At 44.6% G+C, this 26976-nt stretch overlaps 1 protein-coding gene across 4 annotated transcripts in view; it reads left to right on the top strand.

Annotated features, from left to right (window-relative positions):
- Positions 1-5088: 5088 nt before the first annotated feature.
- The window catches only part of ZNF407 (zinc finger protein 407), a 476529-nt gene continuing 454641 nt past the window's right edge, over positions 5089-26976 (top strand). For all 4 annotated transcript variants that reach the window (XM_030552629.1, XM_030552631.1, XM_030552630.1 and 1 more), the window contains exon 1: positions 5089-5209. The gene's annotated coding sequence lies outside the window, so the exon portion shown is untranslated. The remainder of the gene's footprint in view (positions 5210-26976) is intronic.

Raw genomic sequence — 26976 nt, 5'->3', positions numbered from 1 at the left:
TGGCTGCACTGTGTCAACAGATCTTCATTTGAGATTGTTTTAATGGGGTCACCAGGGCTAGCGTTAGACTTGCTGGGGCCTGGGGCTGAAGCTTAAGGTCAAGCCCTCCCGCCCAGGTCTGGAGCCTGAGCCCTGCCGCCCAAGGGCTTTAGCTGGGGGTGGTGGGGCTCAGGCTTTGGTCCCCCCTCCTGGGGTTGTGTAGTAATTTTTGTTGTCAGAAGGGAGTCACAGTGCAATGAAGTTTGAGAACTCCTGCACAGTTTTCCATCCTATGCTGGGTATAATTGGGGACAGTTAAGCAGTGAGTTACTAAGTGGACAAGTGACTGGATTTCTGATACTAGTATTTGCCAAAATTTTGAGCAGACATGAAGTTTTTTTTTGTAAACCACTTGCCTGTGAGACAATTTGGACAGGAATGACAGAAGAATGGCCATACCAGGTCAGATCAAAGGTCCATCAAAGTATTGTGTCTTCTGGCCAATGCTAAGTGCCCCTGAGGGAATGGTTACCTGTTCTATTTATCAAGAGAGTCCCTCCATCACCCATTCCCAGCTTTTGGCAAACAGAAGCTAGGGACATCATCCCTACCCTTTCTAATAGCTATTGATGGACCTATCCTCCATGAACTTATCTGGTTCTTTTTAGAATCCTGTTATAGTCTTGGCCTTCACAACCACAACATCCTCTGGTAAAAAGTCCCCCAAATTGACTTTGCGTTGTGAGAAAAAACACTTCTTTTATTTTATTTTAAACCTGCTGCCTATTAATTTCATTTGGTGATCCCTAATTCTTGTTATGAGTAAATAACACTTCCTTATTTAATTTCTCCAAACCAATCACGATTATATAGACCTCTATTCTATCCCCTTAGTTGTCTCTTTTTCAAGCTGAAAAGTCCCAGTTTTATTAATCTCTCCTCATATGGAAGCCGTTCCATATCCATAACCATTTTTGTTGCCCTTTTCTGAACCTTTCCCAATTCCAATATCTTTTTCGAGATGGGGCGATCACTTTTGCATGCAATATTCAAGATGTGGGCGTACGATGGATTTATACAGAGGCAACATGATCTTTTGTTTTATTATCTATCCCTTTCTTAATGATTCCCAATATTGTTTGCTTTTTTGACTGCCGCTGCACACTGAGTTTTCAGAGAACTATCCAGTATGACTCCATGATCTCTTTCTTGAGTGGTAACAGCTAATTTCAACCCCATCATTTTATATGTATAGTTGGGATTATGTTCCCCAGTCACCCAGTTTTGAGAGACTTGGCTGGTATGGGACCAAATTTTCCTTTATGCAGCTTTACCCATTTGAGTTAGAGCTACATGGGACATAGTTTCTCACTAGTTGCTTAGACCATTAGCAAGCCTATGAACTAGTCCTCTGAATTTTCTATTGGGGAGATGGTAGGTCTCACTACAAACTGATATATAAATATAGGCAACTGAGCCTATTTCTAGGGAATTCTTTATATCAGTATCCTGCATGAGTCTTCCTATTCCAGGAGTTAAAATACACTACATCTTTGAAAGGAGAAGCAAGAGACTAGGATTTGAGTCAAACCTCCTTTTCTTGCATGGCAGTGCAGGACACTGTAACTGAGCTTCCAAGTTCACACAAACCAGTTCACACTTTCTAGTTCAGGTATTCTGGGAATATTTTGGATTGTTTGCTGTTGTTCAGGCTCAGACTGTTACTTTTATGATGATAACTGATGTAGGCATCTGGAGAAATTACATTTATAGAATTTGTTTCAGAAACGTCATATGAGCAAAATTGCACAAATTAATGTGAATTTTGTACATTAAAGGTGCTTGGTTTCCTTTTCTTTCATTTGTGTTGGCAGACATCAGAGTAGCAAATTTAACTGCATAGCAAAGCTCTTGTCCGTTATGTAGGAGTGGAGAATAAATCTTTAGGGCAATGGACCCTATGCCACTCCATTCTATTCTCCAAATTCAGCTATAGCAGAGCTGAACCAGCCATCAGAGAGAATCATTGTAACTTCACATTTTATTTTCTCTAAATGTCTTTTAATAATTACCTTTAGCATTTTAAAAGTTTGCTAATATCCTTCTTTACTAGCCAATAAATTATCTTTCCACTTTCTGCCTAACAGTAACTTCTGATGTAATTTATTTGTGTATTTAAAATTTTATATATTCTAATATTTAACAAGTTTGGGGGTTTTTTTGTGTGTGTTTGAGCAGGAAAGCTTTGGCCATCCGTAAATGAAACTGAGATGTCGATACAGATATGGGGACAAATTCTGCTTTGTTACATTGGTATAATTTCAAAATAAATAGACTGACATTAACAGAGTCACTGCATTGGTGTACTGAGAGCAGTGTACTTGAAACTTCTGGCTACAGGCATCTGGTTTATGGAAATGGGATTGGGAATATTAAAACTCTCTCTATGCACAGTATACCCTCTGCTGGCTAAACTGCACAGTATTATTAATACAGCACTTCCTCTGGACTTTAAAGAAGTAATCTTACATTCTTTAGGCAAGCAAAATTTGCAGTAAAATCAATGATAGTTTTGAAAGCATATGCATTGCAGAATAATTCATAATAGTATTTTCTAAATAGCTTTTTTACAAAAATAAAAGCAAATATATTTTTATAATCTTTTGTTTATACTATTAAAAGTTCATGCATGTCTCATTTTGATACATTTTAACAAATACATCCTGATGGTTTTAAAACTGATTGAACATTTTACTTTTCAGAAGTTTTAAAATTCTTTACATAAAGTTAGAATTTAATAATATAATACACCTCTGCCCCGATATAACGTGAATTTGGATACAACATAGTAAAGCAGTTCTGGGGGGGGGGTGCGCGCACTCTGGTGGATCAAAGCAAGTTTGATATAATGCAGTAAGATTTTTTTGGCTCCTGAGGACAGTGTTATATTGAGGTAGAGGTGTATATGGAGATATACCCATCTCATAGAACTGGAAGGGACCCTGAAAGGTCATCAAGCCCAGCCCCCAGCCTTCACTAGCAGGACTAAGTACTGATTTTGCCCCAGATTCCTAAGTAGCCCCTTCAAGGATTAAGGGTCACAACCCTGGGTTTAGCAAGCCAATGATCAAACCACTGAGTTTTCCCTTCCCCCTAATTCAATAGTCATTGTGTGTAGTACCGTTCAGTTAGTTTAAAATGAGTTTTTATATGTGCTTATAAAAAAGAAATAACTGATTTTTGCTACATACCATGCTTCCTTTGCAAATATTGTTTTTGTTAATATTGCTGCTTCTACAATAGCAATGTCTCCCTCTTCAAATTGCAGAGCAGTAAAGAAAAATTAGGGCCCAACCCTGAAGTCCTTAAAGCATATCAAACTCCAAAAAATTCAGTTGATGTTTTGCTTGAGAACGTCTGGATTAGGCCTTGCTTCTGCAAACCCCTAACTACATACCCAACTTTATTTACTAAAATAGTGAGTTAAGCTAAGTATGTTTTTAAAAAGAGTTTGCAGGCTCTTCACCTATGTGATGAAATTGAAAAGAATGGAAAATAATTAGGATACGTTTTAAAATAGGATATAATGAAAACAGGACAAGAAGCTAAGAGTTTACAGAACAGCAAGGGCAGTTTAGGTTGGATATTAGGAAAAACTTCTTGTCAGGATGGTTAATCACTGGAATAAATTGCCTAGGGACACTGCGGACTCTCCACTGGAATTTTTAATAGGTTAAACAATTATCTTTTAGGAATGGTCTAGTTATTACATACTCTTGCCTTGAGTGCAGGGTACTGGACTAGAGGACCTCTCAATGTTCCTTCCAGTACTACTCTTTTGTGAGGCTTGTGGCATCCTCCGATGGACAGAGTGTAGAAATGGGGGTGAATAGGCCTAAGTACTGCTCCCGAGCGCCACAACTATAGCAAGTCACTTAATTGCCATACACCTCAATTTTGCAGTCTGGACAAGGATGATAATGCTAGCCTACCTTTCCAAAGGGCCTTAGGGAGGGGAAGTGCTGTACAATTAAATATTACTACCTCAAAAACTAGTGTGGTCAGATTGCAAGGCCCTAACATGGTTTTCCTAGCAACTGAGATACTCAACTTGAAATCAAAAGCAACTGCATTTTAGTACAGAGACATTTGTGCAAATTAAGAGATCAACCACTAGCTATCCTTCAATTTGAAGATTACCAGATAGGGTTTCAAGTTTGTATTTTAGACCACTGGTTCTCAACCTATTTACCATTGTGGGCTGCATATGCAGCTTTCTGTTATGTGGGCCACAGCCACACAATATAAATACAGCCTGTATGGTCATGAGCACCACAGCTGTGTGGTGAGTCAGCTGGGAACCCCGATTTAAAACAACTCAGCTGAAGGCCAGGCAGGCAGCACATGTTAACGTTGGAGCATCTCCACCATCCAGCCGCTTCTTACTGGAACTTCAGAGTCTGATTTTTTTACCTGTTTGCTATTTCCCCCTAACTACCTGCCCCAGAAACAACCAAGCAGTGGTGAGTGAACACTTGCAGGGGGCTCTGGTGGGCCTCAGGTGCCAAGGCTGCACACCCTGTCCAGCCTGCAGCACCCCAGTTGCTCCCATGCTCTGTCCTTGCCTCCTCCAAGGGCAACCCCCGCCCAGGGAACTGGGATAGCCGCTGGACTGGGGACATCCAGCACGCCCCCATCTTGCCCTTCCACGTGGCTGCCTAGGCAGGGCAATGGCAGCCCCACTAGGGTGACCAGATGTCCCAATTTTACAGGGACAGTCCCAATTTTTGGGTCTTTCTCTCATACACCCTCCAATTACCTCCCACCCTCTGTCCCAATTTTTCACATTTGCTGCCTGGTGGCCCTAGACCCCAGCGCCCCGCTTACAACACCCCCACCCCGCGGGCGGCGCTGCCACCAGGCCCAGGAAGCGCGGCCAGCAGGTTCCACCACAGGCCCCGCACGGGGGATGCGCGAGGCCCCCTTCGGGGCAGCTCCGGCCGCGCGGAGCTTGGGGCGCTGAGGGAGGCGAGCGAGGCCTCCGGCACGCACCGGCTCCTCACGCTTCTGTTCCGGCCACGTGTCACGTGACCCCACGTCGCCTCTCTCCTTCTCCCCTCCCCCCAGCGCTACGCGGCCTCGTTCTGAGAGTGACGCAGAACGGCAAATCTACGGCGCGCCACTTGTGACCAAGATCATCACTAGCGGAGGCGGACGGCTCCCCCGAGCGGTAAGTGAAACCTAATGGGCTGCGGCCGTTTGGCCTGCTTGGGAGGCTCCGTCCCTCGGGTTGCCATTTGCAACCGTTATAGGCGCCTCCTGTCGGCGTATGGGACGCCTGCTGGGCCGAAATCGGCCTTTTGCTTCCCCCCAGGCTTTTTGGGCCTCTGCGTTGCCGTCGTTTTCTTTGCTTTTGTGGGCGGGCGGCCAGGTACCCTTTACCAGCCAATCTATTTGCATGGCCCGCCTCTAAAGCCATGAAGCGGCGTGCGAATGGCGGGACCCCTGAGGATGGGAAAAACGTGGCTAGCTGTGATTGGCTGGGGCGTGGCCGCTGAAATGGTTCTCCCTTCCCCGCCAAATGGGGGGAAAAAACAACTTTAGAAGGAAGCGAGGGAGTGCGCATGCGGGATGGCTCCCTGTCTCTACGCGTTAGGGCTGCGCGTGCGATTTGAGTTGTAGCGACAAGGGGGCGCACATGCGTGGAGCGTGTAGAAAGGTGGCGCACGGAAGCGCCCCTGCCCTCAGCTTTGAAGGCGGCGGAGTACGCACGCGGGAGAAGCGCGCCTGCTCTCAGTGCGCCCTGCCGCCATGTTGGCTTCGGAGACAACGATGTATGCGCAGGCGCTCGTCTGTAGCCGGACTGCGGCGGCGTTGTTTCCCAGCATGCACTGCGGCTTGCGGGCCTAGCCGGCCTTCCAGGGGGCCCGACCGTAGTGCGTGTCCCGAGAGGGCCGCGCCGGCGCGCGACCTCTAACAGGCGCCCGGTCGGCAGGGCCCTGCTGCGCCCCAGTGCTCGAGGGGCACGAGGCGACACGGGGGCGTGTGTGTGAGGGAGCTTGAGGCCTGGGCGCGTTAAGGTGGCTGCTGTGTGGTTGCAGCCTGGCCCCTTAGTGACCTGTGACCTGTCCACGTCTGGATCGTCCCTCAGAATTGCTCCATTTTTAGTTCGTTTCAATCAAACCCCAAGTTTAGTTACCGCAGTGCCGTGAATAAAAGCTGCCTGCTGCCCTGTGCCTGATCGTTGTGATCTATCATGCAAACAACATCACTTTGTGAGGGGACGTTTTTAGTTGTGCAAAGCGTCACTTATCCCTCACTTGAGGAGGAGGGAGAGGGAGTGGGCGTAAAGAAATTCATTTTTAGAAGAACTTGGAGATTTGAAAATGTGTTGTCAAGAAATAAAATTACACTGAAAAAATATACAGTCTGCCTGAAAACCCAAGTTAGCAACACTCTTCACCTCTAATTTCATCTAAGCAGCCTGGTAAGGCTGGAGACCCTCTCCTGATCCAGCTTCACATACTTTCACTCTTTACTCCTTCAGTCTCTTAAAACACTTTTCATGAGGTGTATAAACCCTGATCTTTAGTTCAAAGTGGGGGCAGGTGGGTTGGTTGGGGAGAAAACACGGGGGAAAAGTCCCACAGTGGAACTTTCATGCTGTGTCTTAGTATCCACATAATTTTATTGCTTTAACCCACAGGTTCTCAAACCTCATTGCACTGCAACCCCCTTCTGACAACAAAAATTACTACACAATCCCAGGATGGGGACTGAAGCCCGAGCCTACCCAAGCTCTGCTGCCCTGAGGAGGAGGCAAAGCCAAAGCCCCATCCCCCTGGGTGGGTGGAGAGCCGAAGGTTGAGACCCATTGCCCCAGCTAAAGCCCTTGGGCTTTGGCCCTGGATGGTGGGGGCCCTGGGCCACAGCAAGTCTAACACCAGCCCTGGTGATCCCCATTAAAACAGGGTTGCTTTAACCCTTGTTCCCCTGTTCCCTTAGGCCACCTTAGTGTTTTTTCTTAATTTAAGTTTGTAAGAGCTTAGGAACAGCATATTTTATTATCTGTAATAGATGAAGCAAATGTGTGGGAGTTTTTTTAGAAGGAATGATTTGCTGATGGTGCAAAGCATTAGACATGGGCTGTCTGGACTTTGTCCCATTGAAGGTTGCATTAGCAGCTCTCCAGCAGCTCAGCTAATGTATATAATTAGAGCAAATTACAGCTATTCTTATTTTAATAATATAGAGGTTTGGCTTGAAGACACTATGAATCCCAACATCCAATCCTCCATTATGATGTAAGGGGTAAGTCTACTAAGATCAAGATAAAACATTGGATGTATGAAAGATGAAGACAATTACCGTTTTTGGTCTGTTTTGCAGTCCCCTAAGCCAGAGTTTCTCAGCCTAATATGGGTCATAACCCAAAAGGAGGATCCCAGAATGTGTCAAAGGGTTGCGTGGGAGGCCTAAGTGGGGGGTTTAGGTCCTGGCTCTGAGTTTATGTAGGAGGCCCTGAGGAAGGTGGTTGCAGTCACCTCACAGCGGCAGCTCCTGCAGCTCTAGTACCAAGGAAGGGACTGGCTAGACTTGGCTTCCTGCTCTGGGTGGTGTTGCTTGGTGCATGGGGTCGCAGCACTATTCGGGTTTGATCTACCTGCCTCTCTCTAATGATGATGGGGCTTGCTGGACTAGATTTAAATGAGTGGCATTGCAACTCTATGTATTGGGTCATGATGGTACTTACACAAACTTGGCCTGGCTGGTCCCCTTTGACCAGCCCAGTCCATCCTGTGAGGCAGGAGTAGGGTGACCAGATGTCCCAATTTTATAGGAAGAGTCCCGATATTCAGAGCTTTGTCTTAGTGGTCTATTACTCCCTACCCCCATCCTAATTTTTCACACTTACTATCTGATCATCCCAGGCAGTAGCCACTGTTATGGTCCAGAGCAGGGGTCTCAAACTCAAATGACCATGAGGGCCACATGAGGGCTAGTTCATTGGTCCAAGGGCCGCATCACTGATACATGCCCCTCTCACTGCCCCTGGCCCTGCCTCCACTCCCCCCTTTCCATGAGGCCCTGCCTCTTCCCACTTCTTCCCTGCCCCCATTCCAACCCCTTTCCTGAAGTTTCTACCCAACTCTGCCCCCCTCCCTACCACCAGAGGGTGAATGAGGGGTGTGGCGGGGGCTCAGGGCAGGGAGTTGGGGTGCAGGCAGGGGAATCAGTGCAGGAGGAGTGTGGGATGGGGCAGGGAGTTGGGGTGCAGGCAGGGGGCACAGGGCAGGGGATTGGAGTGCAGAAGGGGTGTGGGATGCAGCAGGGGACTCAGGGCATGGGGTTGGGTGTGGGGGCAGCAGGGGGCTCAGGGCAGGGGGTTGGGGTGCAGACAGGGGGCTCAGGGCAGGAGACTGGGGTGCAGAAGGGGTGTGGGATGCAGCAGGGAGCTCAGGGCACAGGGTTGGTGCCTAGAAGCCAGGGCAACACACAGAGTCCTCTGCTTCTCCCTCCCCGTTGGCCGCAGGGATGTGATGCCACCTGCTTCATGGAGTGGTGCGGGGCTTTAGGGGGCAACCCTGTGGGTGTAGTTTGCCCATCCCTGGCCTGGAGGTAGGCCGGGGGGGGAGGGGGGCGGGCATGGGCCGCTTGTTTGAGACCCCTGTTCCAGAGTGTGGTTATTTAGGACTTATTTAGTACTTACTTATGGGTAACAAATATTTACTAAACCAGATGTTTTTTGCACTAAAGCTATTTACTGGGTCGGAAAGGCCATCAAGATTTACAAATGAGTCCTGAGCCCCAAAAAGTTGAGAACTACTGCTCTAGACTATTCACAGCAAATTACATTAATTGTAGAGGTAACATTATAGTCATGCCAGCTTTATTTCATAAATTAATACAACATGGACACGTAATCAGATTGTAGCTCTTATATATAATATATGAAGGCAGGCAGTAATTGTGTAATCCGTACATAAAAAAAAAAAAAGTCAAATGCACAGATGTGACATGAGAATGATGGACTGTGACTTTCAGTATGTTCAAACATGTCAGTTTTATTAGCAGTTTAGGAAATCCTAAGTTAAAACACTGAGCCAAACCTTTACTATCACTCCTGCAGAAACTTTTCTGTATATTAATAACTTCAATCACTTCTAAGTTACTTAAAGTTTTCTTAGTTTAAAACTTTTTAAAATGTAAACTTAGTTGCATATTTTTATAACAACATACAACATGGACTGCAATGAATGAGTTAGACTCTTTCCTTATTTCCTTATAGTCAATGCAGCTCTTCACTGAAAAATAAAAAGGCATTAATGAATTATTATGGTTGAGAGTATAAACACAAGAAATTCATAAATACAAAATTACGTTTTCCTTAATAATTATAACTTGAACCTTTTCATGTAACTCCTCACTTAACGTTGTAGTTATGTGCCTAAAAAATGCAAGTTTAAGTGAAACGATGTTAAACAAATCCAATTTTTCCATAAGATTTAATGTAAATGTGGTGGGGTTAGGTTCCAAGGAAATTTTTTGGGGCAGACAAAAGGCATATACTGTATAGTACTGTACTTTGGTGGGGAGGTGCCCTGGCTTACCCCTGCGGCTCAGAGCTGCGGGTGCGGGGTCTGGGAGGGAGTTAGGGTGTGGAAAGATGCTGAGGGTGGGGGTGCGGGAGGAGGCTCAGGGCTGGGGCAGGCAGGAGGTGCAGCGCACTTACCTGGGGCAGCTCCTGTTTGGTGCAGGGGGTGTGCAGGTGGCTCTGCGCAGCACGGCACCACCCCATGGCCATGATTCTGGGAGCTGCCCCCTCACTCCCTGCAGGCAGGGCCACCTGGAATGCAGGGGTTGCAGGGGCTGCAGGGCCCTGGGTTAGAGGGCCTGGGGCTCTGGCCTGCAGTTCTAAAGCCCCTTTCAGAAAGTGGCCCTGCGAGCACGGGCCGGAGGACTCAGGAGGAGCAGGGGCAGCCATGCAGCCAGCATCTGGAGAGAAGTGGCGCTTTCCCCTTCAAAGCGCGCTTCTCTCCAGCCGGCTTTGAAGGGGAAAGCACTGCTTCTCTCCGGCTGCGCGGCTGCCCCTGCTCCTCCTGAGTCCTCTGGCCCCTGCTCACAGGGCCGCATTCCGAAACGGGCTTTAGAGCTGCAGGCCAGGGCCCCCTTAGCTCAGAGCCCTACAGACCCTAAAGCCCCTGCGTTCCGGGTGGCCCTGCCTGCCGGGGCGTGGGAGGGAGCTTCCCTGCTCGCTCGCTCCCTCCCAGAAAGTCCTAAGCGCAGGGAGGGAGGGAAGGAGGGAGGAAAGGAGGCGGAGAAAAGGAACTTGTGCAATGCTCCCTTATAACGTCTTTACAAGGGAGCATTGCACAACTTTAAATGAGTATGTTCCCTAATGGAGCAGCGACGTAACTTTGAAACAACATTAAGCAGGAGGACAGTAAATGAGGAGTTACTGTATGCAGTCTTGTATTTCTGTGTACGTTGTCATACTTATGGCCAAATAGGTATATGCAGTGTGGTTGAATTGTGGTTGCTATGGGGCAATAACTTTGCATTTTCTAGCATTTGTGTATTTAAATTCTTAGCTTTTATGTTGCAAAAACTTATTTTCTGGCACTGAAGTTTGTTGTCGTCTTTAGTAAAAGAAGAGTCTGCAGAGGGTGGTCACCCTTTGGAGAACAAGAAGGAAAAAAACCCCCATCTTGGTTTCAATGGAGTTTTGCCTAATAAGATACCACAGCTCAGTGTTTGATCTGGTCATTATTCATTTAAAAAATACATTTTTACGTATGTCCTTTATGTATAAATGAAGTGACATTTTGTACACTATTACACTGTGCATCAGTGTGTGCAGAGTATCCTACAGAGCACACTCGGTATGAAAAGACATACTGTAAAAAGATTTAGACCACCAGATCTTCTGGCCCCTTTTCAGTACCACCTTTAGAAGGAAGGTAGGGTGGGCTGTCTATCAATTCTAGTCTTTAAATTATCTGTGTAAAGAGATGGGCAGTGAACATCATTATTTTGATAGTTTACATACCTTTCTCTTGTCACCAGGTAACCAAACAAGCACTTTAATTTGTTTTGGAATGTTCTAAAACTTTAATATGTTGCTGAGGGCATTATTGCTGTGTGACCAGGGAAAGTCTGAGAGAGCTACTGTGTGATAAAAGCTGCATCTAAATCAAAAACATTTTTGTCATAAGAACCATATTTTATAATATCACTTTCCACAGGAAATGACTCAAAGCAAACAGTAAAATGAACAGAACAAAAAAAGACAATGTTTCATGTATAAAAATATTTGATGAACATCTAGATCAACACTGTATAAGGTTTAATCCCGAAAAGCCTAGGATAGGCAGCCCTGGAAAATCAAGTCCTTTATTTAGCCATAGAACAAGTACTGCATGTCCAGTGGAAGGACAAATTTGTTTGTGTGTCTGGCCCAGTGCAACTGGAGCTAGTGGGATTTCTTCAGGGGCAGCAAAAAGGTGGTTCATTTTCTAAGACTCTGGCTTCTCTGCCAAGACAACAAAACAACAGCTAGGTGCTCTACACAAAGTTTTTGTAAATCTTAAATAAATCCCTAAGCCGTACATTTTTTCTGATTCTGGATCTTTGCCCTATTTTCTGTGGATGTGTTTTTTCCCTCTACCCATAAGGAGAAATGAAACTACCCATAAAAAAATTGAACACATTATTGGAATAAAAAATTGGTCTTAACTAAGATATGATTTAAAGTATTTAGCTACCTACATATTAAAACAGTGGAGAAGCACAACACTATAAAGTATAAAGGATTTGATGTGGCCACCAGTAACTTCTTGTTCATGAGAACGCTATAAGCCTCGTTTGCTCCACAAAGAGAAATCAGAGTGCTAAGGTGGTGTCATAAACAGATAGCTAAGGGTTAATGTCTCTTTCACCTGAAACACCTGACCAGAGAACCAATCAGGAAACTGGATTTTTTCAACTTGGGGTGGAGGGAATTGTGTCTCTGAGTCTTTTGTCTGCTTGCCTGCTGTCTCTGAGCTTTGGAGAAGTAGTTCTATTTTCTAGTCTTCTGTTTCTAAGTGTAAGGACAAAGAGATCAGATAGTAAGTTCTATGGTTTCTTTTCTTTGGTATTTGCATGAATATCAGTGCTGGAATGCTTTGATTTGTATTCTTTTTGAATAAGGCTGTTTATTCAATATTCTTTTAAGCAATTGACCCTGTGTTGTATCATCTTAATACAGAGAGAACATTTGTATTTTTTCTTTCTTTTTATATAAAGTTTTCTTTTAAGACCTGTTGGAGTTTTTCTTTACTTCAGGGAAATTAAGTCTGTACTCACCAGGGAATTGGTGGGAGGAAGAAATCAAGGGGAGAGCTGTGTGTTGGATTGCTAGCCTGATTTGGCATTTCCTCTGGGTGAAGAGGAAAGTGCTTTTGTTCCAGGATTGGGAACGGAGAGGGGGAATCACTCTGCGTAGTTTCACAGAGCTTGTGTCTGGGTATCTCTCCAGGAGCACCTGGAGGGGGGAAGGGAATCAGGATTATCTCCCTTTGTTGTGAGACTCAAGGGATTTGGGTCTTGTGGTCCCCAGGGAAGGTTTTTCAGGGGGACCAGAGTGCCCCAAAACACTCTAATTTTTTGGGTGGTGGCAGCAGTACCAGGTCCAAGCTGGTAACTAAGCTTGGAGGTTTTCATGCTAACCCCCAAATTTTGGACGCTAAGGTCCAGAATCTGGGAATAAGGTTATGATATGGTGTGCAGCGTTGTGGGAAAGATACAATCCAGAAGCCAGTAGGAATATTATATTTTTCTTTTCTCTGCTAGGGGCTTTTTAGCAGAGAGAAACAGTTTGGTTTTAAAAGGGAACCAGAGAGAAATTTTTTTTTCTGCTCTCTCTAGCAGTTTGTGGTTTGCATGTTAAGCGAGAAGACTGTTGAGGGTCTTTTGTCATGCAATAGCCCTCCCATTAGGAGGCAAAGTACCAGCACTTATATGCATGCAAATAAAGTGGTTTTTCTGGTTTCCCTTAATTGAACATTAGCTAGAGAGAGAAAAGGAAAAAAGCACTGTTGCTAGGCAGACTTCAGGAGGCAACAGAGCCTGCAGTTCAAAAGAGAAACACCGGAGGGCACCCCAACACAAGAAAACAGGAACCATGTCTACCAGGACAAAAATGGAGGCCGAAGACCAATTCAAAGAAGCTGAACACAGGCGAGAGATGGAAAAACACAAACAGGAACTAGAAATAAAACAAAAAGAGATGGAGATAAAAGAAAAGGAAGAAAGCCTCAAACTGGCAGCCTTCCAAAGAGAACAGGCAGCCCAAGAGGCAGCACACAAAAGAAAACTAGAAGAAGAAGAGGTGGCCCACCGCCGAGAAATGGAAAAGCACCAAAAAGAAATGGAAAAGCACCAAAAAGAAATGGAAAAACAACAAAAAGAAATGGAAAAACAACAAAAAGAGAATGAAGAGAAGGAAAAACAGAGAAAACATGAACTGGAGATGGCAAAAGCTGGGCTGCATGTGCCAGCCAACCCTAACAACCCGGCGCCAATTATTGCTCCACAGCACAGGAAATTTCCCACCTACAAGGCAGGTGATGACACCGAGGCCTTCTTGGAAAATTTTGAAAGAGCCTGTCTTGGGTACAGCATCCCCGAAGACCAGTACATGGTAGAATTAAGGCCACACCTCAGTGGACCTTTAGCAGAGGTGGCAGCTGAAATGCCTAAGCAGCAAATGAATGACTATAAACTTTTTCAAACCAAGGCCAGATACAGGATGGGGATAACCCCAGATCATGCCCGTCGGCGCTTCAGAACCCAAAAGTGGAAACCAGAGGTGTCATTTCCCAAACACGCCTACTACATTGCAAAAACTATGAGGCCTGGTTAACAGGAAACAACATTCAAACCTTGGAAGAAGTGAACCTCCTCATACAAATGGAGCAGTTCTTGGATGGTGTTCCTGAAGACATCACACGGTACATACAAGATAGAAATCCCAAAACTATCGCTGAGGCGGGGGAAATTGGAGCCAAATGGATGGAACTGGCAGAAAGCAAAAAAGCTACTGTCAAGGGGAACGATTACCCCAGGGGGCACACAGACCATAAACCCTACAACCGAGGACAGCCAAAGACCCTACATACCACCCAAGTAAAGCCACAAATACCCTACTCTTCAACCTCACCAGTCTCCAGTAACTCACCTCGGCCCAGTGACCCATCAGATGGAAGATGCTTTAAGTGTAATGAACTGGGACATATCAAGGCCAACTGTCCCAAGAACACCATGCGAGTGCAATTCATTACACCACCATCACCCCAAAGATCCCCAGGCCCAGATGCCTCTCAAATACCCTTGGAGCGAAGGGAAAATTTGAGAGTGGGCGGAAAGAAGGTTACTGCGTGGAGAGACACGGGGGCACAAGTGTCAGCTATCCACCAATCCTTCGTTGACCCCAAATTCATCAACCCAAAGGCCAAAGTTACAATTTACCCCTTCATGTCACAAGCTGTAGACTTGCCTACAGCTCAACTGCCTGTCCAGTACAAAGGCTGGTCAGGAAGGTGGACTTTTGCAGTCTATGACAATTATCCTATCCCCATGCTACTGGGGGAAGACTTGGCCAACCAGGTGAGGCGGGCCAAGAGAGTGGGAATGGTTACCCGTAGCCCAACCAGGCAAGCTTCCAAACCCATTCCTGTTCCTGAGCCGTCCACAGAAGCCCCGTCTGTGTTACCAGAGACCCAGACAGAGGCAGTGGACCCGGATTCTATGCCTACCACTGAAACAGCCACAGCATCTCCAGTCCCAGGCCCGGAACTGGAACAGCAACCAGCACCAGCAAGTGCAACCACATCTTCAAACTCAACGCCAGAGGGCGCCAGCAAGCCAGAACTGGCAGAAGCAAAAGACAGCCATACCCAAAAGGCTCAGCCAGAGCCTGAAATACCCTCAGGTGCACCAGCGGAGAGCGGTTCACCAGCAACGAAAACAACCCCATCACCTACATCGCTTCCAGAGGGACCAAGCCCAAGTCCACAGTCTGAGGAAGAACTGGTGACCCCAGCCTCAAGGGAACAGTTCCAGGCTGAGCAGGAAGCAGATGACAGCCTTCAGAAAGCGTGGGCGGCGGCACGGAGCACCCCACCGCCTCTCAGCTCTTCTAATCGATCCCGGTTTGTTATAGACCAAGGACTTTTATACAAGGAAATTCTTTCTGGTGGACACCGGGAAGAATGGCAGCCGCACAAACAGTTGGTGGTCCCAACTAAGTACCGGGAGAAGCTCTTAAGCTTAGCCCATGATCATCCCAGTGGCCATGCTGGGGTGAACAGAACCAAGGACCGGTTGGGGAAGTCCTTCCACTGGGAGGGGATGGGCAAGGATGTTGCCAAGTATGTCCGGTCTTGTGAGGTATGCCAAAGAGTAGGTAAGCCTCAAGACCAGGTCAAGGCCCCTCTCCAGCCACTCCCCATAATTGAGGTCCCATTTCAGCGAGTAGCTGTGGATATTCTGGGCCCTTTCCCAAAAAAGACGCCCAGAGGAAAGCAGTATGTACTGACTTTAGTGGACTTTGCTACCCGATGGCCAGAAGCAGTAGCTCTAGGCAACACCAGGGCTAACACTGTGTGCCTGGCCCTAACAGACATCTTTGCCAGGGTAGGTTGGCCCTCTGACATCCTTACAGATTCAGGGTCTAATTTCCTGGCAGGGACCATGGAAAAACTGTGGGAAACTCATGGGGTGAATCACTTGGTTGCCACCCCGTACCACCATCAAACCAATGGCCTGGTGGAAAGGTTCAATGGAACTTTGGGGGCCATGATAAGAAAATTCATCAACGAATTCTCCAATAATTGGGACCTAGTGTTGCAGCAGTTGCTGTTTGCCTACAGGGCTGTACCACATCCCAGTTTAGGGTTTTCACCATTTGAACTTGTGTATGGTCACGAGGTTAAGGGGCCATTACAGTTGGTGAAGCAGCAATGGGAGGGGTTTACGCCTTCTCCAGGAACTAACATTCTGGACTTTGTAAGCAACCTACAAAGCACCCTCCGACACTCTTTAGCCCTTGCTAGAGAGAACCTAAAGGATGCTCAAGAAGAGCAAAAGGCCTGGTATGACAGACATGCCAGAGAACGTTCCTTCAAGGTAGGAGACCAGGTTATGGTCTTGAAGGCGCAACAGGCCCATAAGATGGAAGCATCATGGGAAGGGCCATTCACGGTCCAAGAGCGCCTGGGAGCTGTAAACTACCTCATAGCATTTCCCAATTCCTCACTAAAGCCTAAAGTGTACCATGTTAATTCTCTCAAGCCTTTCTATTCCAGAGACTTACAGGTTTGTCAGTTTACAGTCCAGGGAGATGATGCTGAGTGGCCTGACGGTGTCTACTACGACGGGAAAAAAGACGGTGGCGTGGAAGAGGTGAACCTCTCAACCACCCTGGAACGTCTGCAGCGGCAACAAGTCAAGGAGCTGTGCACTAGCTTCGCCCCATTGTTCTCAGCCACCCCAGGACGGACTGAACGGGCATACCACTCCATTGATACAGGTAATGCTCACCCAATCAGAACCCCACCCTACCGGGTGTCTCCTCATGCCCAAGCTGCTATAGAACGGGAGATCCAGAACATGCTACAGATGGGTATAATCCGCCCATCTACCAGTGCATGGGCATCTCCAGTGGTTCTGGTACCCAAACCAGATGGGGAAATACGCTTTTGCGTGGACTACCGTAAGCTAAATGCTGTAACTCGTCCGGACAACTATCCGATGCCACGTACTGATGAGCTATTGGAAAAGTTGGGACGTGCCCAGTTCATCTCTACAATAGACTTAACCAAGGGGTACTGGCAAGTACCGCTAGATGAACCTGCCAAGGAGAGGTCAGCATTCGTCACCCATACGGGGGTGTATGAATTCAATGTCCTTCCTTTCGGCCTTCGAAATGCACCCGCCACCTTCCAGAGGCTGGTAGACGGTCTACTAGCTGGACTGGGAGAATTTGCAGTTGCCTACCTCGATGATGTGGCCATTTTTTCAGACTCCTGGCCCGAACACCTACTCCACCTGGAAAAGGTCTTTGAGCGCATCAGGCAGGCAGGACTAACTGTTAAGGCCAAAAAGTGTCAAATAGGCCAAAACAGAGTGACTTACCTGGGGCACCAGGTGGGTCGAGGAACCATAAACCCCCTACAGGCCAAAGTGGATGCTATCCAAAAGTGGCCTGTCCCAAGGTCAAAGAAACAGGTCCAATCCTTCTTAGGCTTGGCCGGATACTACAGGCGATTTGTACCACACTACAGCCAAATCGCTGCCCCATTGACCGACCTAACCAAAAGACCCAGCCAAATGCCGTTAAGTGGACTGATGAGTGTCAAAAAGCCTTTACCCAGCTTAAGGCAACGCTCATGTCGGACCCTGTGCTCAGGGCCCCGGACTTTGACAAGCCATTCCTAGTAACCACGGATGCATCTGAGCGTGGTATAGGAGCAGTGCTCATGCAGGAAGCAACAGATCACAACTTCCATCCTGTCGTGTTTCTCAGCAAGAAACTGTCTGAGAGGGAAAGTCACTGGTCAGTCAGTGAAAAGGAATGCTATGCCATTGTGTACGCCCTGGAAAAGCTACGCCCATATGTTTGGGGACGGCGGTTCCAACTACAAACTGACCATGCTGCACTAAAGTGGCTTCATACTGCCAAGGGGAACAACAAGAAACTTCTTCGTTGGAGTTTAGCTCTCCAAGATTTTGATTTTGAAATTCAACACATCACAGGAGCTTCTAACAAAGTTGCTGATGCACTCTCCCGTGAGAGTTTCCCAGAATCCAGTAGTTAAAAAGTGTTCTTAAAATGTAAAAGTCTGTTAGTTATATACTTAGTAGTATATGTAAAGGTGCATGTGTTGTATTAATCTGTTTATTTTCAAGTTCTAGAAGGAAATTGCCGCCAGTGAGCTTCCCCACTGTCTGCAATTTGGGGGGCGTGTCATAAACAGATAGCTAAGGGTTAATGTCTCTTTCACCTGAAACACCTGACCAGAGAACCAATCAGGAAACTGGATTTTTTCAACTTGGGGTGGAGGGAATTGTGTCTCTGAGTCTTTTGTCTGCTTGCCTGCTGTCTCTGAGCTTTGGAGAAGTAGTTCTATTTTCTAGTCTTCTGTTTCTAAGTGTAAGGACAAAGAGATCAGATAGTAAGTTCTATGGTTTCTTTTCTTTGGTATTTGCATGAATATCAGTGCTGGAATGCTTTGATTTGTATTCTTTTGAATAAGGCTGTTTATTCAATATTCTTTTAAGCAATTGACCCTGTGTTGTATCATCTTAATACAGAGAGAACATTTGTATTTTTTCTTTCTTTTTATATAAAGTTTTCTTTTAAGACCTGTTGGAGTTTTTCTTTACTTCAGGGAAATTAAGTCTGTACTCACCAGGGAATTGGTGGGAGGAAGAAATCAAGGGGAGAGCTGTGTGTTGGATTGCTAGCCTGATTTGGCATTTCCTCTGGGTGAAGAGGAAAGTGCTTTTGTTCCAGGATTGGGAACGGAGAGGGGGAATCACTCTGCGTAGTTTCACAGAGCTTGTGTCTGGGTATCTCTCCAGGAGCACCTGGAGGGGGGAAGGGAATCAGGATTATCTCCCTTTGTTGTGAGACTCAAGGGATTTGGGTCTTGTGGTCCCCAGGGAAGGTTTTTCAGGGGGACCAGAGGTGGGAAACTACGGGTATGTCTTCTTAATGTGGCTGTGTAGTCGCAGCACCCTCCCGCCCCCCGCTCGAGGAGAGTAGCTCCCAGTGCTGGGAGCTGGCTCCCAGTGCTGCTGCATTGTCATATACTGCCACTTTACAGCGCTGAAACTTGGATTGCTCAGGGAGAATGTTTTGTCAGACCCCTGAGTGAGAAAGTTTCAGCGCTATAAAGTGGCAGTGTAGGCAAGGCCTATCTCTTTCTTTCTTCTGTGGAATTGTTAACTAGTGATCCTGAGTCTGGCCAGCTCTGTTTCTCCAAATGCCAACTAAACTTCTGAAATGATTGAGGATTCTACAGCGCATACTCAAGGATGTCTGGCACATATTTATATGCTAATATAGGTTCTTATCTACATCTTAACACCAACAGTGAGGTCTTCTAACAGGGTCATATGTATTCAAACTTAAAAGCAAACAAACTTATTTTCCTGTAGCTTTTGGTTAGAGGGAAGTCCTTCTAAAGTGCTCCTTGAATTATAGAAATGTAGCTCCTCCACAATTCTTAGTGGGTATTTAAACCCCAATCCCTAGTGTAACAGAGAGCTCATCTTTACTCTCACATGCTTTTTACATAGACGCGAAGGTTAGGGAAATCCTAAAAAGGGCATTAGTGAAGTTTAGAATGTGGAATACTATTTTGGGAGAGGTATGACTTTTCTTCAACAGCTCTGCCATGTGTGGTTGCTGGGCTGAGTACCTTTTGTTCTACAGCAGGCCAACCTTTTCTCTGGCTAGTTAGTCTAAGTGTTTAGCTAGAATTTGTGACCTTACAGGGCAAAGGAGGGTTGCAAACGTTCTTGGACTGCTCACGTTCTTGGCGTTAAAGGAAAAGCCTCATTACATGTCTGCTGTTAAGACAATTTAAGTACTTATCCTGATTTTGTGTGTGTATCATACACAGTGTCTTGGGTCCCATGAGGTATAGTTTATTGAATATTCTGCCTTTTGGGGTAGTAAAGTAAACCTAGTTTCCATGTTTGAAGAATGTAGATCACAATACTTTTTATTGTTAATCCCAAGAATACCTACTGCAAAGTCTAACACGCACTTGCCTCAATGTGTTCAAGAGGCAGATTCATGGCAGTTTTTAACTGATCTTTCACTTCAACTGTTTTGCAGAAGAATCTTTAAAAATAGAAATAATAAGGAAGATTTTCTTATCCTAACTCTTGGTTTTGTAATATCAGAACATTATAATATCTATGTATATATAATATTTTTGCTTTGTGCAATAGTTGTATCAAATTTTAACCAGGGTATAATTCACTCACATCAATTTCAATATTCATGTTTTTTGAGACTTTTTTTTAACATACTTTAGATTTTGATATACATGAAACTTAAGGACATTTTTACACTTAGGATTTACTAAAAAAAAAAAAGCTTGACGATGTGTGACATCTATCTAAGAGGAGGACAAGTTCTTTTATGGATTGACAGCTGCCTTTCATATTGGCAAGACACTACTCTCTCCTTAAAGATAATTACTTTTTTCTTTTCTTTTTTAAAGCCTGATTTATTTTTTATTCCCACCCTACTAAAGTTTATACTAAATGCCTCTGCAATTTCTCAAGTACGATCTTGTGGTAAAGGATAATTTTTGTAGGAAAGTTTCCTAAAAGCAGTCAAGGCGTATATAAAAAGTTATAAAGTATAGACCCATTTATGTGCAGATGTCGGGAGTCAAGCCGTCACAATCACGTGTTAGTGGGCCGTGGATTAAGAGGGCCATGCTGAAATCTCTTAAGATTTCTATATATACATGTATAATTATCTAGGCTTACATACATATTCACAGCGTCCCAAATAGTGCAAGCCTATCTGTTAACGGTGCTTTGCAAGAATACAAGTTCAAATGTGTAATGTAATGAAAACATTATTATTACTACACAGGGGTGAAAGTAACTCAGGACACTTACTGGTATGGGATGGGGTGGTTCTGGCCCTCAGAAGGGGTGGGGCCTCAGATGGAAGTGGGGGGCTAGGGGGTCAGCATTCTCCAGCTAGCCCTTCCAGGCCGCCTGGTCTGTGCTGCCTGGGGTTCCCGTAGCGATTTAAAGGGCCCGGGGCTCCAGATGCTGCTGCTACGATAGCGAGGCCCGGAGTCCTGGCCTTTTTAAATCTCCGGCCCTGGGGCAGCTGCTCCCTTTGCCACCCCACCCCACCCGTCGGCAGCTGGAGGGGGAGCAAAAGGGGCAGGGACCTTAAAACGCTGCAGGGTACTTTGCCGTGCAGTGCTTTAACATTGCTATGTGCGCCTCTCCCTGCCCAACCCCCTGCCCCCCCCCGGTCAGCGGCCCAGCACTGCCATGGCAGAGGGCCATCCTAAAAGCACTGCGAAGGCAGCGCTTTAATGTCCCTGCCCTTTTTGCCTCGCCCATCGGCAGCCCTGCTGGTCGGGTCTCTAAGAGCAGGGCCTCTGACGGAGGGTGGGCCCGGAAAGGGGAGCAACATTAACGCGCTGCCGCAGCAAAGGACTGTCCTTTAAGCGCTGCCGCGGCAGCACTTTAAGATTGCTGCCCCTTCCCCCCACCCTGTCGGCGATAAAGATGTACAACGTTTCCGCTCCACACTTCCTGTCGATTTCTATGTCAGTGAGTTAGTGAACAAATCTGTAGTGCTAGATAGCAAGTTCCTATACCGCGTGTTAATGAGTCTCGCATGTTAAATAGGTAGCATTGGGAGGCATGGCGCTGCCGTGCGTTAAGCGGATTCGCGCGTAAGTGGGTCTCTACTGTAGTTTGAAAAAATTGGAGGTTTTCACTTTAAACATTTCCTATTTTTTTTAACCGTTACGTATATCAAATGGTTTGCCTTAGAAACTCCCAAATTGTGTTGTTATATTATCTTTTTAGAGCATTCGTGCCCTTTACTATTTGTGAAGTTTAGTGAGCTAATTTTGAAGGCATTTGTGGCCTTCTTCTGCTCCCATTGAAGTCAGTGGGAGTAGAATCAGACCCTTAATGTCTGTGTGTTTTGTTTTTATCTTGGGTAACTTGGTAGTAGTCATAAAATTGACTATGAGTATGTGATGCACAATCCACACCTAGGTCTCTTTTAAAGTCCACACTTACATTTGAAGAGTATACAGAATGTGTGATATCTGAAGTGGGCATGGTTTAGGATACATACTAAAGGCCTGGTCTGGCTTTCCTTGTGCCCCCAAATCTCCCATTGCAGTTGCGTGTAAGGAATGCAACTTCAGGTCCCCAAATCTAGTTGACATTTCTGTTACAGAAATGTACAAGTATCTCTGATCAGTTCTCACAAAATAATGTAAAAAGAAAAAAAGAAATTACCGTACGTTAAACTCTGTTAAATTGGAGTTAAGCTTGTAAATTCGTATCTGTGACTTAAGGGAAAACTAGATGTTTTAATCCAAACCTTTGAAAGCAGATGTAACGCATGATACCACATTGTGGGTCTTTGTCCCTCTTTAGTGACTGATTTGCGTAAGACGTTAATAAGTCAGTTACTACTCTACTTGTGAGGGTGCTTAGTCTTTTTATCTCAAGCAATTTATGCCCTCCTGGTGATTCATAGCAGGCAGTTGACACACATGGAAATGCAGAATTAAGATACTTCTCAAAATAACCCTATTTCCAACCATTCATAACATAACTATACACCTGGACATTTGTCACTGCAGAAAGTGTACATATGAGCTGCATTTTGCTGTTTTGTGTGCACCTGTTGCACACTGCATGTGTGTCACCTTCACCTATTGTTCAGTTGGAAGTGATGCATTGCAGCTTAGTTCAGGTGATCACTGTGAAGTCAAAGTCTGGTCAGGGGATAGGGAACTCCAAAAATTCTTAACAACAACAGTCATGCTCCCATGGATATCTTCGCTGGCTGTTTCCCATGAATTCCTTATTTGTGTCTGTGTGTGTGTGTGTGTGTGTGGTATTGGGGGGATGGTGATGGGAAGTTGCAGAGGAAGGCACAGGTGAATCTCTCTGTGTTTGCCTTTCCCTCCTCCCTCCCCCACCTTGTATATTTCTGCCTTTTTCACCTGCAGAGGCCAATTCCTGTGGAGTACCCATGTGGGGAAGATGATGCCACAAAGGTCATAGTTCTTTCTTTTCATATTCCCCATCCCAGATACACCAGATCTGGGTTTTCTGCAGTTGTGAAAGGAAAGAAATTATATCACGCTATGTCTGGTAAATTTTTAAATGGGTTGTATATTTCTGAGAAGTCAAAATGGGAAAAATATGATAAGGCACCCAGAAGCATGTTGTGTTTTTTATACTTTGTCGTTTCAGCACCGTCAGAAGCAAAGTGCACTGAATACTAAAAATGCTAGGCTAACATTGTCATAAACAGATAGTTAAGGGTTAATGCCTCTTTTACCTGTAAAGGGTTAAGAAGCTCAGTAAACCTGGCTGACATCTGACCAGAGGACCAATAAGGAGACTTTCAAAAGGAAGGAGGGAAGTTTTTCCTTTGTTTAGAGTTTCAGTTTCAGCCGGAGTGAAAAAGATCAAGGAACCAGCCTCTTATCAGAGTAGTACGTTTTAGAAAGGGATAAATAGGTTTATGTTTATTTTCTTTGTAACTTGTCTTGGTATCATTAAGGGAATTATCAAAAATTGGGTATTTGGGTATTTTTTCTTTGTGTAACTAAATTTGTGCCCAGGGGAACATCCTCTGTGTTTTGAATCTGTTGTCTGTGAGAGTAGCTGGTATGCTAATCTCTCCCAGAGGGTTTTCTTTCACCTTTCTTTTCTTTCATTAAAAGCCTTTTTTTTTCTTAATACCTGACTGATTTTTTCCTTGGTTTTTTTTTGATCCAAAGGGATTGGATCTGGACTCACCAGGGATTGGTGGGGGGAAAGGAGGAGAGATGGTTATTTTCTTCTTGTTTTAAGATCCAAAGGGTTTGGATCTGTGTTCACCAGGGAATTGGTGAAGTCCCTCAAGACTTCCCAGGGAAAAAGGGGGTCCTTGTGGGTGGGGGCAGTGGTACCAGATCTAAGCTAGTAATTAAGCTTAGAAGTGTTCATGCAGGTCCCCACATCTGTACCCTAAAGTTCAGAGTGGGGAAGGAACCTTGACAAGCATACACATTCTTTACAGTGCACAGCCTGATTGTTACAAGTCTGAGCTAATTTTTTTTGGATTGAATCCAGTGCCAGTGTAATGCCGTAGTTCAAAGATAAGGTACATAAACATGTTTTATGGATATTGTCTTCAAGATCTGCCAGGCTTCTTTCTATTGTTTTCAGTGTTGTTATATAACAATGGGATAATTTGAATTGCATTTTTATTTTTTTCTGTTCAAATTTTAATTTTAAATTATTTACAAGTTGGAGGCTTGAAGTTGAGAGGCTAATGAATGCTTAAATAAAGGCCTTCCTTAAGCATGTTATGCTTCATTTTTTGAATTCATAACACAAACCCTAATGAATGTCTTCTAGTTACTCTTATTTTAGAATTATGAGTTGCCCTATTTACAACTTTTACCTAAACTGTGAAAGGATATTTTTTTGTTTAAATTAAAAGGACTGTGCTTTTTAACAGGTTACAGCTGTTAGTTTGTAATAGTATAGAAGGAAATACAATACAAGAAATGAAGAAAAAGCCTGCAGCTGATCTACAGTGATAGGAATATAAAGGCCCTAATGTCAAACCTTTCAACTGTACCTATTTTGAAGGTACAATGTAGAGTTTTCACTTCTGGCCCCAAGCACATTATGTACTGGAATCCATGAAGTTGTGCTCTTGATGTCTAAATTGTATTAGGTTAATACATAAATATTTTTAGAAGGCAGTATAGCCTCCTTAGGTCTTCCTCAGAGCGCATTTGCCTAACAAGCCTAAAATTTACCTTTTTTCCCTCCCTCTCTCTCTGTCTGATTTTGGACAGTAAGTAGCCTTTGATGTACTGTGACTATGGTCACCATTATAAGAATTTTAGATAGGTATCGCAGAGTGAAAACAAATCTTTCATTGCTTATGCGCACTTATATGTGTGTGATTTTTCAATATTTGACAGGGTTTTTTTTTCAACTGGTGAAATATAGTAGGATCAGCACCAGTCACTTAGTTTTAATTTGAGTATACTGTAGGTTCATGCAATTTAATCAGAAAGGAAAGAAGACATGGAACCAGAATTTTCTCATTTACATGAGTGTAACTCCATTTAAGTTAATGCATTTACTTCAACTTACATTGATGTGATTGAGATTAGAATCTGACCCAGACTCTATATCTCCTAAACTGGGTACTTGAAATGCTCTAAGAAATGAGATAAAAATGGAACCTTAATCAAACCTTCCTCAAATTTGATGTTATGGATAAAATAGAACCTGCTTCCAGACCAACAGAAAATCAAAACTGACTTGGATTTGCATTATTTTTCTTCTAACTATTCATCTAATTGTATCCCTAGCCATAGGTCTGAGTGCCCCTTCTGGCTCATTTCATGTCAATGGATAGGATTGCAATAGGATGACCAATTGAGTAGGTGGATGACAAAGAGAAGGAAGAGGCAGGAGAGAAGAAGGGGAATGTAGGTTGACTTAACCTCTGAAGTCATTGTTCAACCCCTCAGTAATAAGCAGCTCATAGAGCAGCAGCAACCTATTATAGCAGGGATTGGCAACCTTTGGCACGCGGCTTGCCAGGCTAAGCACCCTGGCGGGCCAGGCTGGTTTGTTTACCTGCCGTGTCTACAGGTTTGGCCAGTCGCAGCTCCCACTTGCCACGGTTTGCCATCCCAGGCCAATTGGGGGCAGCAGGAAGTGGCGGCCAACACATCCCTTGCCCCTTGTGGCTTCCTGCCACCCCCATTGGCCTGGAGCAGCGAATCGCGGCCAATGGGAGCCGCGATCGGCCAAACTTGTGGACGTGACAGGTAAACAAACTGGCCCGGCCCGCCAGAGTGCCTACACTGGTGAGCCCCATGCCAAAGGTTGCCGATCCCTGTATTATAGGAATGCCAGTTATTCACAATTTCCCTTCCTAGGGGAAAAAGATGCTGAACTTCTCCGATGGGGGAAAAATAATTGTTTGTTTGTTTATCCCTCTCCATTCAGGTTAATGTTATCTTAGATGTTGCTATCCTAAATACATTGTGTTTTGGAGTACCTTTTGAAATGTATAAATGTATCTGGTCTCTTACAAAACATGTGCATACATATACATAGAAAATTGTGCATATATAAGGTTAATTTATCGGTTAATTAGTGCTACCATGTCTTGATAGGTTATACTGGAAATAAAAGAGTATTAATCCCTAAAATGTATATTTGAAATATTGTACAGTGGTGCAGAACTTATTTGTGAGGAATCTGTATTTGCTTAGGGGCTCAGATAATGTAATGATGGGTCTGGTGTGGTATAAATACCTAGACAGATTAATCACATTTTATTAGACCTTTCGTTATAGGCTTTGGATGAAATACTATCCTCATTGTAGTTGACTTTAGTGGGGCCATGTTTTCCTCCTTTTTTAAAATTGTTTTTCTTTCTTCATAAATTCTGTTTCCTACGTAAGTGGTACCTGTATAATACTACCACAATTTTGTTTCTAATAAGTGAAATTGAAGGGATAGGGAAAAGAAAGAACATAAAGTAGCTTCTCTGGAACAAAACTGCACTAGGACAGCCTGTGAGAGTCCATTCTTTGACAATGATGTCTATATTCCCTAAACTTGTGGTTACTGTATCTAAGAGAATACACTGAGATTCTAACCATTTACTTTGAAGAGACTCCTCATTGACAAATGGCGAATATTCTATTTCTTAAGACATGAAAACTTTAAATACATAAATACTTCAGCTGTTCCACTTTCCGCCAGCTTACATTTTGCTGATGCCAGGTCTTTTCACTGTCTTGGATCTTACTGTCTTTCAGTGTATTTTGATGTTCATATTTCTTTTTTATTCCTTCTTCCTTGCTGTGCTCCCCCCTCCTTCTTTTCTTAAACAAACAGATGTTATGGTAATATGGGCCCTAATAGGAAAAAGGTATTGTTTAACTCAGTTGGGGTATTACTAATCCAGTCACCAAATGCAACCATAACACAGCATGCATTTTAATTATTAAATATAATGGAAACTTTGCATTTTAAATCTAGAGCAATAAACCATTTGTTTGAAAGTGTACTGTTCAGTTCTGTGATTTCAGCTCATAGTGAATTACAGTGTGGTATTATTTGATCAATTATTACAGGTTGAAAAGCAGTAGGGTTGAGTGGTCCTGTTAATTTTTAAAA

The sequence above is a fragment of the Gopherus evgoodei genome, chromosome 2 (genome assembly GCF_007399415.2).
Source record: "Gopherus evgoodei ecotype Sinaloan lineage chromosome 2, rGopEvg1_v1.p, whole genome shotgun sequence".
Classification (NCBI taxonomy): Eukaryota; Metazoa; Chordata; order Testudines; family Testudinidae; genus Gopherus; species Gopherus evgoodei.
Note: the sequence above shows the minus strand (reverse complement) of the source record. Positions and strands in the feature narration are given on the sequence as shown.